Genomic DNA, 23,712 nt, shown 5'->3' with positions numbered 1-23,712 from the left:
TTAATTATTACAAATAAAACTGCTATAAACATTCATGTACATATCTTTGTATGAACATTGTATGATTTCCTTCCTCTTGGGTAAACATCTAGGAGTGGAATGACTGCATCATATGGTAGGTATATTTTAACTTGTTAAGAAATTGCCAGACTGTTTTTTAGTGACTATAACACTTCACATTGTACCATCAGTGTATGGGGATATATGACTGACAGTTCCAGTACTTCCCCTCTCACCATAATTTGGTATGATCAGGACTTTAAATTTTAGCCATTCTAATAGGTTATAGTGATAGTTCATTATAGATTTAATATGGATTTCCCTAATATATATATAGTGAGGGACGACCAAATGACCAAACAGCAGGCTGCGTGGGGCAACCAGGCTGGCAGAGGGGGACAGTTTGGGGTGACCAGGCCAGCAGGGGGGGCAGTGAGGGGTGATCAGGCTGGAAGTAGGGGGCAGTTAGGGGCAACCTGGACAGCAGGCAGAGGCAGTTAGGGGTGATCTGGCCAGCAGGGGGGCCAGTTAGGGGTGACTAGGCTGGCAGCAGGGGGAAGTTAGGGAAAACCTGGTTGGTAGGGGGGCAGTTGAGGTGATCTGGCTGGCAGGGGTGCAGTTAGGGACAAACAGACTGGCAGGCAGGTGAGAAGTTAAGAGTCAGCAGTCTAGGATTGTGAGAGGGTTGTCTGACTGCCTGGGATCAGGCCTAAACTGGCAGTTGGACATCCCCTATGGGCTCCTGGATTGGAGAGGGTGCAGGCTGGGCTGAGGGGACCCCCCCCCCCACCGGTGCACAAATTTCATGCACCGGACCTCTAATATATATATATATATATATATATATATATATATATATATATATATACACACACACACACACACACACACACACACACACACACACACACACACTAGAGGCCCAGCATTCAAAATTTTACGTAGGTATGGTCCCTAGGCCTGGCCTGCGATCAGGGCCATATTCCCCAGTTGCCCAAGCTATCCCCTCCCCCCACCTCCACCCATCCCCTGGTTCCCGTTCGCTATTGGGTGATCGGTGCCTGATGGCTGGGGGAAGGGACTGAAAGGTTGGCTGCTTGCTAGCTCTGCCCCCACAGTGGGTGGCCATCAGGTGATCAGAGCCTGCTGGCCAGGGAAAGGGACCAAGAGGGGTGTCAGTGTGCCTTATAGTGAATGGTCCAGTGGTCATTCTGATGTTAGAGTCAATTTGCATATTACCCTTTTATTATATAGGACTAGAGGCCTGGTGCACAAAAATTTGTGCACTCGGGGGGGAGGGGGGGGGGTCCCTCAGCCCGGCCTGTGCCTTCTCGCAGTCTGGGACCCCTCAGGAGATAACGACCTGCTGGCTTAGGCCTGCTCCCGGGTGGCAGAGGGCAGGCCCAATCCCTAGGTGCAGCCCCTGGTCGGGCTCAGAGCAGGGCCGATTGGGGAGTTGGGGCGCTGCCCCCTGTCATGCACAGAGCAGGGTGGATTGGGAGGTTGCGATGCCACCCTCAGTCACGCTCAGGGTAGGGCCGATTGGGGGGTTGGGGCACCGCCCCCTGTCACACTCAAGGCAGGGTCAATGGGGAGGTTGCGGTGCCACCCCCGTCACACACAGAGCAGGGCCAATCAGGGGGTTGGGGCACTGCCCCCTGTCATGCACACAGCAGGGCCCATCCGGGGTTTGGGGCTCCATACCCTGTCATGGACAGAGCAAGGCCCATCAGGGGGTTGGGGAGCTCCCCCCTGTCACACACAGAGCAGGGCCCATCAGGGGGTTGGGGCACTGCCACTGTCAAACTCAGGGCAGGGCTGATGGGGAGGTTATGGCTCTACCCCGTCACACACAGAGCAGGGCCCGTGGGGGGGCGGGGGGGAGTGTTGGGGCACTGCCCTCTATCACCCACAGAGCAGGGCCGATCAGGTGGTTTGGGTGCTGCCCCCTGTCACACTGATCCCAGTGCCGGGAGGCCTCGTGGCTCTGCTGATCCCGGTGCTGGGAGGCATATTACCCTTTTACTATATAGCATAGAGGCCTGGTGCACGGGTGGGTGCTGGCTGGTTTGCCCTGAAGGGTGTCCTGGATCAGGGTGGGGGTCCCCATTGGGGTGCCTGGCCAGTCTGCGTGAGGGGCTGAGGGCTGTTTTCAGGCTGGGGGTGACTGAAGCTCCCAACCGCTCCTTTTTTCCTTTTTTTTTTTTAATTTATTTTTTATTTTTTATTGTGGGCCAGCTTTAGCTTGAGGCTTGGCTCCAGCTCTTAGGCCTTGGCTGCTGAAAGTAGGTTTCTGGCCTTTGCTTACAATGTTGCAATCCTGCTGGCTGAAGTCTGGCGGTATTTGTTACATAGTTTCTTAAACTGCAGGCTCAGAGGCCTGCAGCTGCAGGCGGGGAACGTTGGTTTCCTCTGTCACTGAGGCAAGCAAGCCTCATGTTAGTTTCAAGCTGCCTGGCGGCCGGCGGCTATCTTGGCTGTCAGTTAATTTGCATATCTCGCTGATTAGCCAATGGGAAGGGTAGTGGTCGTATGCCAATTACCATGTTTCTCTTTTATTAGTGTAGATATATATGCCTAAGTGACCATTATGAATGAATGAACTGAATGACTGGTTGCTATGATGCTCACTGACCACCCAGGGCAGACACTCAATGCAGGAGTTGCCCCCTGGTGGTCAGTGTGCTCCCACAGCCAACTTCCCCTGCACCTCTCCACAGCTGGCCAGCCCCTATTGGCCCCAATGGAGGGGGCCGGTGGCCAACCTCCTGTGGCCCCTCCCCACTGACCAGCCTGGCCACGATGGGCCCTGATCACTGGCCAGCCTGAGGAACCCCACCCATGCCCAAATTCATGCACCAGGCCTCTAGTAACTAATAATGTTGAGAATCTTTTTATGTGTTTATTTGACATCTGTATATCTTCTTTGGAGAAGTTAGTTACCTGTTCAAATCTTTTGCCCAATTTTTTATAAATTGGTTTGTTTGCTTTCTTATTGTTAAATGTCCAGTGTTCTTTCTCAAATTATAATTTACAAAGGTTTTCTTCTAGTCTGTGACTTATCTTCCCAGTCTCTTAATGTTTTTCTCAAAAAGAATAATTTTAATTTACCAGCTTTTGGATCATTCTTTTTAGAATTATACCTAAGAAATCTTTGTCTACCCAAAGTCACAAAGATTTTCTCCAATATTTTCTCTTAGAAGTGCTATAGTTTTAAGTTTTATATTTAGTCTTGTGATACTTTTGAATTAATTATTTTATGTAGTTCAAGGATCAAAGCTTATTTCCTTTTTACATGTGGATGTCTAATTGGTCCAGCATCATATATTGAAAAACATCATTTGCCACTAAGTTGTCTTTGCACCTTTGTTGAAAATCAGTTGTCTATATATGTACGGATCTCTTTCTGGGCTCTCTTTTCTGTTCCCTTCAGCTATTTGTCTATGTTTGTGTCAATTTCACACTGTTTTGATTACTGAAGTTTGATAATACGCCTTGAAGTCATGTAGTGTTAGCCCTTTTAACTTTGTTCTTTTTTTTCCCCAAAGTTATTTTGGTTATTTTAGGCCTGTTTCAATTCCAAATAATTTTCAGCCAATTTTTCTACCAAAAAATTATCCTGGGACTTGGTTGGCTCTGCAATACATTTATAGATTTATTCAGAGAGAAATGACACCATAACAATATTGAGTCTTCTGTTCCATGAATTGATGTTCTCTCCATTTATTTAGGTCTTCTCTAATTTCTCTCCTCAATTTTTGTGGTTTTCAATGTATAGATATTTATCTCTCTTGTTGGACTTATTCCCAAACATTTAAATTTTTGGTGGTATCATAAATGGGGTAGTTCATAGAAATACAATTTACTTTCACATGTGAATCTTATATCCTGCCAAATTATAAGCTTATTTGTTAGTTTTAGTAGCTTCTTTGTAGATTCTATAGACAATCATGTTGCTTTTAAAAAGACAATTTCAGTTCTTCCTTTTTCATACTCATGTCCTTTATATTGTCTTTCATAGTAAAGTTTTCTTCTTTTTTTCTAAAGTATATTTTAATTGATTTCAGGGAGGAAGAGAGAGGGAGGGAGGGAGGGAAGGAGGGAGGGAGGGAGAGAGAGAGAGAGAGAGAGAGAGAGAGAGAGAGAGAGAGAGAGAGAGAGAGAGAGAGATTGGGGATTGAGCCCCCTACCCCTGACTGGGAATCAAACTATGACCTCCTAGTCCATAGGTCGGTGCTTAACCACTGAGCCAAGCTGGTTGGACCATAGTAGAGTTTTCTTGATTGCACTGGTTAGAATCTCCAGTATAATGTGAAATAGAAAGGGAGAGGCAGACATCATTGTCTTGATCCTGACCTTAGATGAAAATCATTGTCTTTCACTATTAAGTCTGATAATAATGGGCATTTTTTGCATATGAGGTTGAGGAAGTTTCTATCTATTTCTAGTGTGTTGAGAGTTTTGTTTTATTTTTCTTTCAGGAATAAATGTTGAATTTTGTCAAATACGTTTTCTGTACCTATTAGATGATCATATACTTTTTTTTTAGTTTGCCAATACAGTGAATTGCATTAAATTACTTTAAAAAATGTTTTTATTTCTTTTAATCCTCACCTGAGTATATTTTTTCCATTGCTTTTCAGAGAGTAAAAGGAGGGGGAGAAAGGGGGAGAGAGAGAAACATTGATGTGAGACACATTGATTGGTTGCCTTCCCCACTTGCCCTGACTGGCAACACAGGCCCTTGACCTGGAATAGAACCTGTGAGCCTTGGGTGCACAAGTTGACACTCTAACCACTGAGAACACCGGCCAGGGCTACATGAAATTATTTTAAAATTTGCAAGCCTTGCTTAAAATCCACTTGGTCATCATGAATTTTCCTCTTTACATATTATTGGATTCAATATGCTAAAATATGGTTTAGCATTTTTGCATCTATGTTCAAGTAGATATTGATCTTAGTTTTCTTATTTTCTTTATCTGGTTTTGGTACTAGGGTGATGCTGGTCTTATAGAATAAATTGGAAAGTATTCCCTCTTTTCTAATGTTCTGGAAGAGTTTGTATAGAATTGTATTGGTTCTTCCTTAAATATCTGATAGATTTTACCAGTAAACCTTCTGAGTCTGGAGTTTTCTTTGTGAGAAAGTTTTTAACTATAAATTCAATTCTTATTATGTACGGGGCTATTCAGGTTATTTATTTCTTCTTGAGTTTGAGTAATCTGTCTTTCAAGGACTTTGTCTATTTCATCTAAGTCAGCAGTTGGCCTACAGCCTGCAAAATAAGAACTTGTTTTTACATTTTTAACAATTGAAAAATAAATGTGTGACATATACCATATGTGGCCTTCAAAGACTAAAATTTTTACTGTGTGGCCTTTTTCTAGTTCGCTGGCCCCTAATCTAAATGTTTAATATATTGACTTTAAGTTATTAATAGTGTCTCTTATTTTTCTGTTAGGTATCTATAGAAATTTAATTATGTCATATCTTTCATTTTTATCATTATTAAATTATTTTCCCCATAATTAGTCTAACTAGAGGTTTAGCAATTTTATTGATCTCAAACAAACCAGCATTTGGTCTCAATGATTTTCTCTGCTGTCTTTCTGGTATCTATTTTACTCTCATCTTTATTGTTTCATTTCTTCTATTTAGTTTGTGCTTACTTAGCTTTTTTAAATAATTTCTTAATCTGGAAATTATAGTCATTGATTGAAGACTTTTTTTTGTTTGTTTCTAACATAGGCGTTTAGCACTAAAATGTTCCCCATAATACTGTTTTAGTGGCATCCCACAAATTTTGATATGCTGTGTTTTTATTTTTACTCAGTTTAAAATATTTTCTAATTTTCCTTTTGATTTATTTGACACCTGGATTATTTAGAAGTATATTACTTTCATTTCAAATATTTGGAGATTTTCTGTTATTTCTAATGAAATTCTATTTTGTTAAAGTGTGTACTTTTTTTATCACTTGAATACTTTAAACTCATTGAAAGCTATTTTATGGCCCAGAGAATGGTCTGTTTTGTTAAATGTTCCAGATGCATTTAAAAAGAATATGAATTTTGTTGTTGAGTGTAATGGTCTATAAATGTCGATTAGGTCAAGTTGCCTAAAGTGTTGTTCACTTCTCTTCCACTGTCACTGATTTCATGTCTATTTGTTCTATCCATTTTGAGAGAGGATTATTGAAATCTCTGAGTGGTATGGATCTATTTCCCCTATCAATTTTTACTTCATGTACTTTGAATCTCTGTTATTAGATGTATAAAAGTTAAGGATTGGCATGTCTTCTTAATCAATTATGAATTGACCCCTTTATCATAACCAAATGACCTTCTTTATCTCTGGTAGTATTCATACTAGTGATAGAGCCATTCCAACTTTCTTTTGATTAATATTATCATGGTGTATTTGGTTTTCAGGTGTGATATAACAAAATACTAGAAAATGTGTGGCTCAAAACAACAGAAATATATTCTTTCACAATTCTGAAGGCTAGAAGCCCCCAAATCAAGATGTTAGCAGGGCCATGATCTCTCTGAAGACTCTAGGGGAGAATTCTTCCTTTTAACTTCCTAGTTTCTTGTAGTTGTTAATAATCCTTGGTATACCTTGGCTTGCATCATTCTAGTCTATGCCTCTATTGTCACATGTCCATCTTTCCTGTGTGTTGCCTCCTTTCTTTTTATTTTTTTTAAAAATCCTTACCTGAGGGTATGTTTTCATTGATTTTTAGAGAGAGAGGAGGGAAGAGGGGGAGAGAGAGAGAAAGAGAAGAGAGAAACATTTATCAGTTGCCTTCTGTACATGCCCGACTGGAAGTTGAACCCCAAATCTAGGTATATGCCTGACCTGGAATCTAACCCACACTATTTTGGTGTACAGGACGATGCTCCAACCAACAGAGCTACCTGGCAAAAGTGCCTCTCTTCTTTTTATAAGGACACAAGTCATATTGGATTTAGGGCCCACACTAATCCAGTGTGATTTTATCGTAACTAGTTATATCTTCAAATACCCTATTTCCAAGTACAGCCACATTCTGAGGTTACTGGTAGACATGATTTTGAGGGGACACTCTTCAATGCAGTATAGTCTGCCCTCTGGACCCCCAAATTTATATCTATATCACTTGCAAAATACATTCACCTCATTTTAACACCCCAAAAGTCTTAAACCATTCCAGAATTTACTTTAAATTTAAAATCTCATCACCTCAAAAAAGTTCTAAATAGCATCATATAAATACTATAAATTGGGTATGGGTGAGATTCTGGATATAATCCATTCTGGGGAGATTCCTATCCATGTGTGGATCTGTGATACTAGAAAATAAGTTATCTGCTTTCAAAGTACAATGGTGGACAGGTGTAAGGTAGTCATTCCCCATTCAAAAGAGAGAGAGAGAGAGAGAGAGAGAGAGAGAGAGAGAGAGAGAGAGAGAAAGAGAGAGAAAAAATGAAGGAATAACAGGGGCCACTAGTCTAGATAAGTTTGCAATCCATTAGGGCAAGTTCCATTAGGTTTTAGGGCCTAAGAATAATTCTCTAAGGCTTGATCCACCTTCTGGGCCCATGAAGGCTGAACCAGCTCCTGCCTCCTTTGGGCTGTCAGAGATCCTGTGAACCCACCTCTGAAGCCCATGGAGGCTCACTAGCCTCTCCTCTGTGTCTGCTGCTCTGCCCTTTGCAAAGGTATCTGCATTCTCAGTGTTATTCTTCCATTTTCTGGAAGAATAGAGCATGTTTGTAGTGGAGTAGTTCTATCAGCCCGTTTCCTGCTTGTGGGATCGGGGAAGTCCATCAGTCTTCCTCCATTTCATCCTGTCACCTCATTTGTTTGTCATTCCTTGAGGATCATCGTCTTGTGCCTTGCACGCTGTTTCTCTTTTTCAAAAATGTATTTAATTTTTACTATTTTTATGAAATATACTTTGTACTTTTAAAAATTGTTTCATCATCAGACAGAAAGGTAAATCTAGTCCGTGTTACTCCATCTTGGTCAGAAGCAGAAATCCTCCTACGATCTTGTCTTTAATTGGAAAATAAGCTTTAAATTTCACAATTACAGTTCAAATTAAAATGTGTAGCGTAGCTAACACTGTCAAGTTCACATCAAGATGACTAATATTTCTTTCATAGGAAAATAGCTTTATAGGGAAAGTCCATGAAGGATGTTAGGAGGAGGCACAATAATGGTCAAGAGTCTGACCACCTAGATTCACATCTTGGTTCTGTCTCAGCTGTGTTACCTTGGGCAAGTTTTCTCCCCTTTCCACCTCAGTGTCCTCATCCATAAAACGTAGGTAAATCTGGACTATTGTGAGGATTCAATGTGATATCATATGCTAATAAACTCAGCACAGTGCTAGGCACGTAGCAACCATCATTCAATTCTCAATAAATGTTAGCCATTATGATTACTTCTGTGGTATTGCCTAGAGAATACAGATGTGAGCAATGTAGGAGAAATTCTTTAAAAATACAACTTTGGGTTTCTCAATGGACAAATATTTTCTAGCTTCTAAAGGGAGAACTTGAAATCATCTTAGATTCCCAGTGGGTTGGTCATCAGAGTGGATTCACCAGGGGTAAGACAGGGGATTCACCACAGGGTAGCAGAATAAATGTGGGAATTGACTTAGTACCATTTAACAACATTGTGCCTGATAGGTTGTCCATATTTAATACAGATATTTTTTCAGGCAGCTAACTTTATATTTCATCAAAGTAGATTACTATTTTTAGTTAATCACCTCTTTCCTAAGTTCAGACAAGCCTTTATAACCAACTGCCTATCAACTAGACTTCTATTATGAATGAAAGGTGATATAAACCGGTAACTGTGAAGTCCCTATGCTAGAGGAATTTTCACATTATCTTTAAAACTGCCCCACGTATCTGTGGCTTTGATAAAGAGGATCCGCTTTAGAACAATACCAGCAAAATCAAGTTACTCTTAGACTCTCACTATGTATTCAGGCTACTTACAATATCAAAGCTTAGCAATTTTAGACATTACATTAAAAATATCATGTTGATGCTATTGACCTGGTCAGATGATTCATCTCAGGAAACCCAGTAACATGCTACTGACTCATACTCAGACCCCACTTTTATTCTATTTGACTCTTTATAATCCATTTTAAAGCTCATATTATGCTCTTTTTTTGAGCTGCAAGTTTTGGCCTCTGGCCCAAAAAGTTAGTTAAGCTTCCAGGGTTACCTTCAATTGTTTTTGGCCCCAAATGAAAAATCTGTCACTTGGACGTTCTTCGCCCTCTGAGAATCAGGTTAAAAACGTATTTTGCTGAAATTATCTTTGGTTCTGATTCATATTCATTATAGTTACTACGGTCACTCTGGTCCAAGAGCTTTTATTCCAGAAACATGAAGAGCACTCAGTGCTTACTTTCCTAGCCTTGGTTTGCTCTGGGAACCTTGCGTTGTAGACCAAGGCCACAGTTTCATTTAGGTCCTGCAGCTGTGGACAAGAATGTAGTGGGGGTTCAGTGCCCTCATAAATCTTGCATTCTGTTCCTGTCCGACTCCTCGGCTTAGACTGGTGGCTCCCATCCTCATGGCAGTTGATATGGCAACCGCTGGGGCCGCAGAGAACTGCTGGATGCCTCAGAAATCATGACACTTCTATCATCGTAGGGCTCAACTAATTAAGATCGTTCTGTATGTGTAATTGCTTCCAAGCTGCTCGGTAACTTGCTGTGTGTCCTTGAGCAAGTAATTTACCCTCTCTTGCATCTCTGTGTGAAATACCCATATCTGGGAAATAAGAATTTGACTGAACTTTCTCATTGGGACTTCGGCTGGATTAATTTGTTACTGTATTTAAAGGGCAGTTAATTCTAATCCTTGCTTCAAAACAAAATGTTAGAATCTTCTGTTCTCCTGCTATCCAGGATGCCACAAAGGAGTCAGTGTTTGAAAGGAAATAATCAAGATGAAACAATCATAAGAAAATAAGGACCAGGAAAAATGACACCCCCATTCTTCTTTTTGGCCCTTGCTCTGTTCTTTCAAGACTATTCCCTCCACTGGAAAGTAAGGAATGACTAGACCTAATCCTCCTCTTCAAACACAACATTTCTCTGTGTTTGCCTTACACAATAACAATTAAATCACCGTCATGTGCTTTTTTTATATTCTATAATCCTGCACAATGCTTTCCTCTGTGATGGATGGATCTACAGAATGTAGTAGTGTGATTGGCAGTTTTCTAGTGAATTTGGGCAATATGCAGAGCCAAATATTGCATTGTGAGAATGACTAATTCCAGTTCATTATGTGTCCCTGACAGTTCAAACCACCATGTGAACTTGTTTTGCCATTATTTATAAGGCAAATAACAACAATTTTAAAAAGAAATATGAATGAAACTGTTTGTATAATGGAAAATTTTGATAATTAGATTTCTATTTCCAGCCTCTGTGGTTGAAAGTGTTTATACAATGAAGCAAGTCACCACGAATAAGCACACTCTACAGGAACAGAAACCTCCGCCTCCCCATGCGCATGGAGTGGATCTGGAGCGCAGTCACTCTGAACATCTGTGCGGGCTTACAATCCGGCCAAGGAGGTGGGATAGAAATGGGGGGACATGATAGAAAGCGCACAGGAACCTGGCTTTCACGCTTCATGGCAGCGAAGAGACATAGGACCAGTGACTGGACATCGGTGGACTCTGGGGAACAGCCTGCCCTAACAGTCTCTGATTGTGACCCTAGAAAGACCTGAGATGCTGTTTGGATTTTTAGCAAACCCCTACTGTTTACTTATTTTCTTACTAATTGTGTCCTTACTCTCAAAAGATGAGTTCAAGGAAAACACAACAAAAAAGTGTAGATAATTAAGAGTGCCTATTTATGTAGGCTCTAATTAAATAAAGGTTTTACTGTATATCATTGCTTCTACTCCTTGATAAATGCCCATGTCTTAGAATAATACAAAATCTTTAAGAAAATGCATTTCTAAGAATAAGCCTTGCAAACAACACCACCGTGAGGGAAGATTCACAAGGAGACCTTGTATCTTCTTGCACTCATTGTACATTGCGTCATGTGGCCCTCCCAGTGACCCCATGAGGATTGAAGGCCAAATAATAACAACACTTTACAAATGAAACAACAGGCTTAGAGCGATTAAGAGACTCTTCCAAGACCACAGAGGTAATAAGTGACAGAACTGAGATGTGAAGCCAGAGGTTATTTGACCTCAAGACCTGTAGCTGTGTAAATCCACCCATCTAGCTCATCTAGCTAATAAACACTGAAGCAGCATGGAGTAGTGGAATAAAGTGAGGCCTGAAGTTGGATCTGGGTTGAAGTACCAGCTCTGTCTCTTCAAAAGCTGTCATTGTTATTACATCAATAACATGAGCTGCTCTTTGTTCATTTGAAAAATGGAGAGTATGATACATACCTCTCTGGGTTGTAAGGGTGAAATTTCATGAGCTTATGTATGAAAGTACCTGGGGCTGCATCTGGCACATAGAAGAAATTTAGTAAAATTTGTCTGTTGTTGTTATTATTATTATTATTATTATTATTATTGTTATTACTAGAGGTCCGATGCACGAAATTCATGCAAGAGTAGGCCTTCCTTCTCCTGGCTGCTGGCATCGGCTTTCCCTTGGCACCCGGGACTCGGTGCTTCCCTTGCAGCCCCAGCTATATCTGAAAGGTCATACGGAAGGAATGTCTGGTCTAATTAGCATATTATGCTTTTATTATTATAGATTACTAGAGGCCACTCTGCCTGCCTACCTGATTGCCCCTAACCACCTCTGCCTGCCTGCCTGGTCACCCCTAATCGCCTCTGCCTGCTGGCCTGATCGCCCTAACTGTTCTTCTCTGCTAGCCTGATCCCCCTAACTGCTATCCCCTGCCAGCCTGACCCCCCTAACATAGCAGTTCTCAACCTGTGGGTCGCGACCCCTTTGGCAATCGAATGACCCTTTCACAGGGGTCGCCTAAGACCATCCTGCATATCAGATATTTACATTATGATTCATAACAGTAGCAACATTACAGTTATGAAGTAGCAACAAAAATAATTTTATGGTTGGGTCACAACATGAGGAACTGTATTTAAAGGGGCAGAAAGTTGAGAACCACTGCCCTATCGGCTCTCCCCTGCTGGCCTGATCTCCCCTAACTGCCTCTGCCTCGGCCCTACCACCATGGCTTTGTCCGGAAGGATGTCTGGAAGGTCGCCTGGAAGATGTCTGGTCTAATTAGCATATTATCCTTTTATTAGCATAGATTGATGATAATGATGAAAGAAAAAGCTTTTAGATTTTGTCTCAGGTTTTAATCTCCAACACTAATAGCTATTTCCAAATCTCTTTGAGTTTGGCTATCAGGGTCAGGTAAGTCTTATTTGCTCCCCACCCAAATGGCCTGCCTGCTTTGGTTAGGGACTTCTATCTGAAAGGGTTACCACCACAATTAATTCCTAGTTGCTCTCACTAATGTACAGGAAAAGCACTATGAATAATCCTAAACAGGCCATCCAAAAATGATTTACACTAAGGTATGTATGTCTAATCTTCTGGAAATATTTTTAAACAGAAGAGAAAATCACTCTGAATCTCAAGCTTCCCCACAGTGCTCTTTTCTGTCATCATTTTCTTCTCCCTTTTCTGTGGTGGAAATGAAAGGTGCCATCTTGCACAATGTTGTGCAGAGCAACCAAAAGCAGAGCTCTCCTCTCTCAGTAAACATCCCACCTTCCAAGAAAGAGAGGTACTTAGGCTTCAAAGGTGTTTTCTTTCAACAAATGGGTAAGTAATACACAAAATCACATTTGTGTTAATCAGATTGGTTGGAAAAATCAGTACAATTATAAAGCTACATGTTTAAGGATTAGTTGTAATTATGAACAATCGAATGCTTTTATATTATGCTTACAGGGCACTTTTATATTATGTTCACAAAACACTTTTTCCAAGACACCCTATGGATCTCAGCCAGGCTTGTGTATTGCTTTTGTACATTGCAGATAGTGAGTGGCAAAGGGGACGTGCAGTTCTATGTCCTCGAACTCCACATCTGGGTTCCTTCCTCCATCCCTCATCCCCATGATGTGGACAATTCTCCCTGAGAATTCCAGATTTAGATATAAATCTATGTGGGAATACCACCGATTTCCAGAATTCTGGATAATAGTTGATTGAGTACTCTTTAATCTTGAATATTACTTTAATCTTGAAACCAGATAGAAAAAAGTCATGAAAACCAATCACATTTATATTTCATTTGGGATTGTGGGGAAAATTGACACTAGGCAGAAACAAACTTCCTTCTCATCACTTTGACCCCATTCTTTACATCTCAGGAATCTGTGTTCTTCTGATTTTAGGAGGATCAAGTTTAACGTTGACCAGCATTTGTGTAGGACTCTCCTTGCTGTAACTTCCCCAAATTTATCAAGCATGGAAGAGACTCTACATTCTCTAAGCACTTCTGAGGATTCCAGGTGGGCTATTCACTTTTGTTATAATCAGGACCAGGTTTGAAATCCTGGTACTTTGGAGGACCCTCTGTGTTACACTCTTCTGCTGCAATTCCAGAGGGAAGGGTGCTTATGCTTTCTGGGCCAGCAGGTATGTGGAGGTAGCAGAGCTGAGTTCTTGATCTCAGGGCTCAAGCTCAGGCTAGACCCAGATATTTGCCCATTATTTGTATTAGGAAGCAAAGGTCAGATTGACATGAGCTTGAAGCCAAGGGAGGTCTTTTGAAATAAAATTTATGATCTGGATCTTTCATGTTTCTGTTTATCAAAAATTCTCCAGTCTTGACGGAATGTGTGCAAAACCTCTAATTTTGATAAAGAAACAACTCTCAAGAATACATGCTTGTTTTGGGGATGGGAAAAGAAAAGTAAAGGAAAGTATTACCAACAGTGATAAACATCAGCTTATTTATCACTGTTTTGTATCATGCTGCCCAGAAAGGAAAATCCCTGGGGCTTGATAAGGAGAGTACAGTATATGATTTCTTTGAAACTTCATTACGTGTAGATTAACCCCAGCAAAATGTCTCCATCACATGGAATTACTGGAAAGAGGTGAAAACAACAAGAAAGAAAATCCATGGATTTCAGAGTGAAAATCCCCTAGGCTTAGTTTCTTCTCTGTTGGATCTGTCCACATGATCATTTTATATTAGAGGATTTTAAGTTCTACAACCTTTTTCTGCTTTCTTCATCGGGGAAGATTTTATTATAATAGTTTTACATTCTTTGACTAAATAAAAAATGTAAGGAGGGTGATGGGCTATCCCATTGAGGATCTGGTGTCTCTTCTCTGGCCCCAAATTCATTCTGTCACTGAATAAGCACTCACCAGGAGTCTATGGTTTGCTTGGGCAGGGCAGAAATACAAAGGTGAAGTCACGGGGGCCGGGGGTATCAAGGCCCAAGAAACACACAATCTATGAGGATAGGGAGGTGGGGAACAGATCATCCTATCTAATAAAAGAGAAACATGGTAATTGGTGTACGATCGCTACCCTTCCCATTGGCTAATCAGGGCAATATGCAAATTAACTGTCAGCCAAGATGGTGGCCGGCAGCCAGGCAGCTTGAAACTAACATGAGGCTTGCTTGCTTCAGTGACGGAGGACTCCAACGTTCCCTGCCTGCCGCTGCAGGCCTCTGAGCTGCAAGCAACTATGTAACAAACATAGAAGCTAAACAAAACCCCAGAAACCTGCCGGGCTTCAGCCAGCAGGATTGCAACATTGTAAGCAAAGGCCAGAAACCTACTTTCAGCAGCGGAGGCCTAAGAGCTGGAGCCAAGCCTCAAAACTAAAGCTGGCCCAGAATAAAAAAGAAAAAGAAAAAAAGGAGCGGTTGGGAGCTTCAGTCACCCCCAGCCTGAAAACAGCCCTCAGCTCCTCACCCAGACTGGCCAGGCACCCCAGTGGGGACCCCCACCCTGAAGGGTGTGTGACCAGCTTCAAACAGCCATCATCCCCTCACCCAGGCTGGCCAGGCACCCCAGTGGGGACCCCCACCCTGATCCAGGACACCCTTCAGGGCAAACCAGCCGGCCCCCACCCGTGCACCAGGCCTCTATCCTATATAGTAAAAGGGTAATATGCCTCCCAGCACCGGGATCAGTGGAGCTGTGAGGCCTCCCGGCACTGGGATCAGCGTGACAGGGGGCAGAGCCCAACCCCCCTGATCGCCCTGCGGCTCTGTGTGTGACAGGGGGAGGGGCCACAACCTCCCTATCGGCCCTGCTCTGTTCCTGACAGGGGAAGGTGCCCCAACCCCTGATTGGCCCTGCTCTGTGCCTGATAGGGGGGAGCTCCCCAACCCCCTGATCACCCTGCGGCTCTGTGTGTGACAGGGTGTGGCGTCCCAACCCCCCCACCCCACGGGCCCTGCTCTGTGTGTGACGGGGTGCGGTGCCCCAACCCCCCTCCCCCCACAGGCCCTGCTCTGTGTGTGACAGGGTAGAGCTATAACCTCCCCATCGGCCCTGCCCTGAGTGTGAGAGTGGCGGCACCCCAACCCCCTGGTCGGCCCTGCTCTGTGGGTGATAGAGGGCGGCACCCCAACCCCCTGATTGGCCCTGCTCTGTGCGTGACAGGGTACAGAGCCCCAACCCCCCTGATGGGCCCTGCTCTGTGAGTGACAGGGGGAAATGCCCCAACCCCCTGATTGGCCCTGCTCTGTGCGTGACAGGGGGTGGTGCCGCAACCTCCCCATTGACCCTGCCTTGAGTGTGACAGGGGATGGTGCCCCAACCCCCCAATCGGCCCTACCCTGATGTGACTGAGGGTGGAATCACAACCTCCTGATCGCCCTGCTCTGTGTATGACAGGGGGCGGCGCCCCAACTCCCCAATTGGCCCTGCTCTGAGCCCGACCAGGGGCTGCACCTAGGGATTGGGCCTGCCCTCTGCCACCCGGGAGCAGGCCTAAGCCAGCAGGTCGTTATCTCCTGAGGGGTCCCAGACTGCGAGAGGGCACAGGCCGGGCTGAGGGGCCCCCCTTCCCCCCAAGTGCACAAATTTTTGTGCACCGGGCCTCTAGCCTATAATAATAAAAGTGTAATATGCTAATTAGATTGGACATTCTTCTGGATGAAGCTGGGACTGCAAGGGAAGCCCGGGTCCTGGGTGCCAGAGGGAAGCCAGTGTCGGCAGCTGGGGGAAGGAAGGCCTACTCTTGCACGGATTTTGTACATTGGGCCTCTAGTGTTGTAGATAAATAACAATGAATTTATAAAAGAAGTATGTACAATGCACTAATGGACTTCAGAAAAGGGATACTCACTAGTTTGGATGAAGTCTTTGTTCTGGGTCTTCAAATATAAATAGATGTCCAAAGGAATGGTTCTAGCAAAGGCACGAAGCATGAAAAAGTTCAAGTGAGGGGCATGTAGTCTTTCTAGTGTGGCTTCAGTCCTGGGTTCATGGAACACAGGTGAGAGCTGCTGGAGAAGGCCTTTCAAATACAAGGCTCTGCTCTCCATGTGTTATGTTCATAAACCTCAGAACTCATTTACATAACTGGTCCTAATCATTACATGCTGCTCTATAACCAAATGATTTTTACCTGTGCTTGAAGTTATGGTTCGAGATGAAAACTGCTCCTCCAAGTTGCCCCACAACAGACTTCAATTCTCTGGAAGGCCATCTCTGTGCCCCGTAATACCCGGTGTGCACAATTAAATTTCCTTCAGAATGTTCCCAGTAAACAAGTCATGCTTTGAAGGAGTTTTCTTTATGCTCACATAAATCCGAGGTGATATTTTTCTACCACTTAAACCTCTTGTCATTTAGAAATTTAGTAACCTAAATAATTTGCCATTTCATCCTTAAATCTTAAGCACATATACAACTTGACATGCTAACCAGACCACCCCTGCTACATCGCAAGTTGAAACAGAACAACTGCATCTGTCTTTGCTCCCAGGACTTTCCTAGACAATTTTTAATTTTTTAACTTTGTGTTCCACCAGAAGCTTTGACATATTAATAATAGCTAAGAAAAAAATTAAAAGGACACCTAGAAAAACCTTTTCAGTGTATATATAATACTCAGGAAATGGTTCCAAAAAACCAATGTACCAGCAGCCAAATAGTCTAATATCTATTGTGTATACATGGGTTTCATACTAGAAGTACTTTTTAGCTTCCCTGTACAGACGCTTAGCAAAATCAATGGAACAAGAGGCCTTGTCGATTCAACTGAGTGTTGCAAACTACCACCATGTCATAATATGTACTGAAATGCCTGCCCAAACTGCTTATATAACACAGCTCTTATCATCTGAGATTTATCAGCAGCCACATTTTTTTTCATAGGCTGGAGCCCAGTGAAGTCAATGGTGAGAGAGTCCTATTAATCACAGTTGAACTTCGTGTGCTATCTGTGATACCTTGTAAAAAGGAGGGTGATAAAAAAGATGCATAGTGACACTGACTGTCAGAAATGCTTTCAGGATGATATGCTCTTATCAGATGCCTTTGCCAGTTGGATTGGCATTCAGCATTCCACAAGTGGGGTTTAGAAAAAATAATATCGCTACAAATCCTGGAAGGAATAGCTCCAGGATTCTGCCAGTCCTCAGTTATTTTAGACCTGGCGACAGGAGTTTAAGGCTTAAGAGAGGCTGCAGAGGCATCCATTCTAGACTGCAAATTCAGGAAGCTGTGACAGCCAGACAAAAATCTGTGTCCTGCCACCACCCGCAAATCCCACCCTGTCTAGAAATGCAATTCCTGTGACAGCTTCTTGGTTGGCATGCCACAAGCAGATTATAAATAACAGCAACACGTTCCTCCTTTACTTTTTTAATGCACGGCAATGTTCGATGCTTGTTTGGTTGTCAGACTAGTCTTTGATTAGCACTTTGCAACAGTCTTATCTGTCAAGAAGTGTAAGTATCAGGAGGGCAGCCCCTCTGTTAGCACTTTGCCATAATTCTGGATTTTGAGGTGTTCAGTACGTGCTCTAACACAATGATGCTCAAACTTGTTTGGAATTCCTACAAGGAATTCCAAAGTTGGGTGGCATCTGAATCCTAATAGCTTTGTCTTGAAGGGACAGCCAAAGGGGAGTTGGCCAAGTGACTTCTGCGGATAGTATTAAAACAGTACCTGTTCCTCAGCAGGGATTCAATAGGGTCTACAGAAAGGGGGCAAAGGGAGGAAGGCAGAAAGGAAAGAAGGAAAGAGAGAAAGGAAGGAAGGAAAGAAGAAGAAGAAAGGAAGGGGAAATGACCCTGGATAGAACATTGATTTACAAACATAAAAGACTATCTGCCCAATTCATTGGAATACCTGGGAAGACTGAGCTCTTTCTGAGGTCATGAGATGTGGTTCAGGATAATAGCCCTCCCAAAATACCCATGCCCTCATCCTTGGAGCCTGTGACTATGTTACTTTACACAGCAAAGGAGACTTCAAGATGTGATTACATTGAGGATACTGAGATGGGACTTTATCCTGGATTATCCAAGTAAGTGCAACATTATCACAAGGATCCTTACAAGGGAAAGAAGGGGGCAGGAAATTCTGTCAGGGAAGAGGAGAGGTTGGACAGAAAAGGAGATTTGAAGATGCTCCTCTGCTAGCTTTGAAGATGGAGGAAGGGCCATGAGCCAAGGAATGCAAAAGGCCCCTAGAAGCTGGAAAGGTAAAGGAAACTGATTCTCAACTATATAAATTCCTCAGCACAATAACATTTCTGTCTTGTGCTTGTTTCCTGTCAATCCGGAGCCTAGATTCCAGATTCAGATGGGAACTGTACTTCTGACATTTCTTATATAATTTTAAAGATCAATCACCTACCACTGATAACTTTGTTTTGCTTCATTTGGTAGTACTCCTAGAAAACATTTTTCTTTAATATATGCCTTAGTATAAAGCAAATACCTACATATCCTATCTAATAATAGAAAAACATGGTAATTAACTGTACCTCCGGCATGCTTCCCATTGGCTAATCAGGGTGATATGCAAATTAACTGCCAACCAAGATGGTGTCTGGCAGCTAGGCAGTTGAAGCAAACAGGAGGCTTGCTTGCTCCAGTGATGGAGGAAGCCAAGGTTCCCTGCCTGCCGCTGCTGGGCTCTTAGCTGCACTCTAAGAAACAATGTTGCAATTATAGAAGCTAAACAAACCCCAGAAACCTGCTTTCAGCCAGCCGGGACTCAGAGTTGGAGCTGCAACAGTGTTTCAATTATAGAAGCCAAACAAAACCAGATACCTGCTTTCAGCAGCCGAGGTCTCAGAGCTGGAGCCAAGCCTCAGAGCTAAAGCCAGCTCTCAGTTCCAGTGACAGCCATAGAAGGTAAATAAATCCCAGAATAAAAAATAAAAGAAAAAAAGGAGAAGTGGGGAGCTTCAGTCACCCGCCAACCTGAAAACGGCCCTCAGCCCCTCACCCAGACTGGCCAGGCACCCCAGTGGGGACCCCCACCCTGAAGGGGGTATGACCAGCTGCAAACAGCCATCATCCCTTCATCCAGGCTGGCTAGGCACCCAAGCAGGACCCCCAGCCTGATCCGGGACACCCTTCAGGGCAAACCAGCTGGCCCCCACCCGTGCACCAGGCCTCTATCCTATATAGTAAAAGGGTAATATGCAAACTGACCCTAACAGCAGAAGGACTGAGAATGACTGGTCACTATAACACACACTGACCACCAGGGGGCAGACGCTCAATGCAGGAGCTGCCCTCTGGTGGTCAGGGTGCTCTCACATGGGAGGAGCTCTGTTCAGCCACAAGCCAAGCTGATGGCTGCCAGTAGAGTGGTAGTGGTGGGAGCCTCTCCGGCCTCCTCAACAGCGCTAAGGATGTCCGACTGCAGTTTAGGCCTGCTCCCCGCTGGCAAGTGGACATCCCCCGAGAGCTGCCGGGCTGCCAGAGGGATGTCTGATTGCCATCTTAGGCCCAATCCCCTGGGGAGCGGGCCTAAGCCAGCAGGTGGTCATTCCCTGAGGGGTCCCAGACAGTGAGAAGGCATGGCCGGGCTGAGGGACCCCCCTCCCCTGAGTGCACAATTTTTTGTGCACAAGGGCCTCTAATTATCTATAAAGATCTATTATTTAATGTTAAAAACCACTTACCATGTGCCAGATCCTATCCCATGAGCCGAGAATGGAACAGTCAATAACCTATAGATACATGCATATACATGGATAATCACCTGACACAACAAAGACCAAGGGACCAAAAGTAGCATGCAGTGTTACCCTGTATAAGTAAAGACAGAACTGCATCTGTACCCTAATTTATTTAGATTTTCTCAATTTCAGGAAAACATGAATAAAGAGTTGTGGTCATTTAAGTACAAAGACATATTCTAGAAGTGGCAAGGAGTCAAGAAATGTGTGTGTGTGAGTGTGTGTGTGTGTGTGTGTGTGTGTGTGTGTTGATAGTGTAGGATAAGTTCTGTTCATAGCTTTAAATATCACACTAAAGAAGATAGACTTCACTTTGAACATAATAAAATTAAAAAGTAGGGAATTCTGAAAGTGCACTGCCATTCAGATTTGTGTGCACTGAGACCTCGACCTTTTAAAAAAACACTGCAGCATTAGCAATGGACAGTGGTTAAGTTAGGAACTGGGGTAAGAAACATCACTGGTCACCATCTAAATGGCCAAACCTCACTGCCAGCAGCAGGCATGCACTGGTGCTGCTTTCCCATCAGCCCCTGGGAAGCACAGCTCCCGCTCTCAGCAAACTCCCACTTAGTTGTAGTTCTTTTTCATGGAGTCACTGTTACAGACCTGTGAAACCAGAGAAGGGCCCTGGAGATGACTGCTTATTTTTCAGCCTTGGCTGTATTTTCACTGTTTGTTTGTTTTCAAAATATAATGGGGAAAAAGAGAGAGGTAAAAGTTGTGGGGTTCCTTGCTAATTCCTAAATCACACTCACAAACAACCATGACAAGAAGGGGAGCGGTATGAGAGGAAGCAAGAGAAAAAAAAGGTGAGGGGGAGGAGGAGGAGGAGGAGGAGGAAGAGGAGGAGGAGGAGGAGGAGGAGGAGGAGGAGGAGGAGGAGGAGGAGGAGGAGGAGGAGGAGGAGGAGGAGGAGGGAAATCATGATTAGAGAGCCCTAGCCCAAGTCATCTCTTTCATACTGGCTGCAGCAGGGACTGTATTAAGCCGTATGAAATAGTCATCTTTGCAGGTAAAAATGGTCAAATATCAGCAATTTGATCTGGTTTAACCTATCCTTCTCCTCCCCTCCTTCCTTCCCACCAAGACAAAACCCCTTTGGACACCTCTGGGCTCAGTGTCATCTCAACCACAGCGACAGGGCATGTGGCAGCACCGAGCAGGCCACCTTCCCATCGCAGTGTCACAGTAGCCTCCCCTCTCACCCCCATCCCGGGACTCCTGTGAATGACCCAACAGGAGGAGCACACAGTTCATTGCAGATGTGCCTAAAAATGCTCTTCTGGGCAGCAGCCCCTCTGATGGTAATGGGTCGGAAAGAACAAAGAGTGCCAGCTCATATGCAGAACACTCATCTAAAACAGGGTCCTCTTGGGCCATCTCAACATCGCCACCGAATAAACATTTTCTTTTCCTTATAAAGCAGAAAGTGGAATTTGGGAAAATGAAAAATGCTGTACTTCTCAAATTTTATTTATTAATGTCCAATTTCTATGAGGAATTTTGAAACTAGAAAGAAACACCACGAAACTCTGTTAACATACAGTCTCATGTACTAGTATTGCTTGGCAGTTTGTTATTTTTAATATACATTTGCTCCTCTTGTCGGTATTTAAATTTGCAAAGCTTTCCGAAGGTAAGTGCCATAGGTATGCATGCTATCCATGAAAGAGTGAATGTATCTGTTACTCTTTAGCAAAATGAGTGTATTGGTGGATATCTTAAGATGGCCTGTTAAAATATAAAAATGAAAGTAAGCTACTTTTTACTCCCAGTATTATCTTATCTTAATTAAAAAGCGTGGAACTAGTATTTAAAAGAAAACAGGGAGAATGACAATAAGCACTTTTGCCATCCTCCAATATCCAGAGTTCATAAACTAGAGGTAAAATGAGCTTCACCATATAGTCACAAGATCATATATCAGAGCCTACTTAGCCTGAGATTATATTGAGGGACAAGAGAATGGTCCAAAGTTTAGTGTTGTACCCAGAATGTGATGACTTTAATTCAGTATTTTAAAATTTGGAATAATAGAATGATGAAAGAATAATAAGTGTAGAATAATAAAATACACTTTATATATTAAGGGCCCAATTTACAAGAAAGCCTTTGGAGAGAAAATTCACATGGGAGCATCCTTGTCATTAAGAATTATATTTTTCTCTTTTAGTATATTATAGAGCCTTTCTCATCAATTGAAGGAATTGCTTCCTGGAGCAATAAAACCCAATGGAATCATTCAATTTGTTCATGTTAGCAGTGGGATTCTGCAATAATGAATTTCATGAGAAAGAGAGGGCATATTTTCATAGCTATGAATGAAAATTAAAGTAATATAAACTACCTTCCCTGCTCAGGCAAGTAATGTAGTGACAATGGAACCCTTCTCCTTTGTGGTCAGGTAATGAGAGTGGAGGTAAAATTAAGAAAACAAACTATGAGGGAAACTACACTTCCACTACCCTATTCAATGGGAATTTAAGCAATATGATGGTCACCCACAGATTCTGTGCTTTCTACCTTTTCTCCCCCTTCTTCTCATTGAGTGTTCTTTCCTTTTCTTGCTCATGGCTTTATTTTATGAAACAAGACTGATGATGGTGATCTGCTAGCTGTGCCAGATTCACTTTTTGCCTGCTTTTTCTGCAAGTCCTTCAAAGCACATGAAAAGATGCAAAAGTGCAGCAGCCCTAGTAAAGAAAGCTATCAATTGAAAATATCACTAATCTTTAGGACCAATTATCCAAAACTGCCAAAGACGTATACCATATTGAAGAAGAAATAATATCTAGTCATACCTAGACTTAGGAAACTCAATGAAGTAGGATCATATTGGACAAACAACTATTAGGCCACAAAAATGATGTGTAACATGTACCCAACAACTGGCTATCAAGCTTCAGATCTGGAAAAGGGATTCTAGCAGCACCAGGTAGACTCTGGACCATAAATCTGTCAGCAGACAAACACTGGGTGTAGGCACATCTTTCTTGCTTTGAGAATCAGTATGCAAAAACAAAACAAATATTTAATGTGTGTGTGTTGGGGGGTCTATGAAAAAAAGTGCTAGCATAAAAAAATAGAATGCATAGTCCTACAGGTGGAAAGCATTACACAGTGTGGCACTCATACTATAGGTTCATGGTTAAAAGTGGGGAGTTGGATGCCAAATTTCTGGTCTCATATTCTAGCTTTTTCTTCTATTAGTTATTTATCTATTTGGACTCAGATTTCTTATCTATGAAATGGAGAGCATAATATCACCACGTGGTACAAAGATTAAATGAATTAACATACATAATGCTCTTCACAAAGGAAGTGTCCATTGCTTGCTTTCATTGTCATCATCATCATCATTATGTAAAACTATACACTATAGAACTAAAGGAAGCATGCAGTTTATAAAGTAAGACATTAAAATATTAAAGGGGAGGGATCTAGACAAAGTGTGAAAAGGCAGCTGAGAGAGAAGAAAGTCATGCACAAAAATAAACACATATACCAGAGTAAATGAAAATGTGTACTTAAGG

At 42.8% G+C, this 23,712-nt stretch overlaps 1 protein-coding gene across 8 annotated transcripts in view; it reads right to left on the bottom strand.

Moving 5' to 3' along the window:
- The window catches only part of CELF2 (CUGBP Elav-like family member 2), a 557,821-nt gene that overhangs the window by 441,169 nt on the left and 92,940 nt on the right, over positions 1-23,712 (bottom strand). The window lies entirely within an intron of this gene.

The sequence above is a fragment of the Myotis daubentonii genome, chromosome 1, assembly GCF_963259705.1.
Source record: "Myotis daubentonii chromosome 1, mMyoDau2.1, whole genome shotgun sequence".
Classification (NCBI taxonomy): domain Eukaryota; kingdom Metazoa; phylum Chordata; class Mammalia; order Chiroptera; family Vespertilionidae; genus Myotis; species Myotis daubentonii.
Note: the sequence above shows the minus strand (reverse complement) of the source record. Positions and strands in the feature narration are given on the sequence as shown.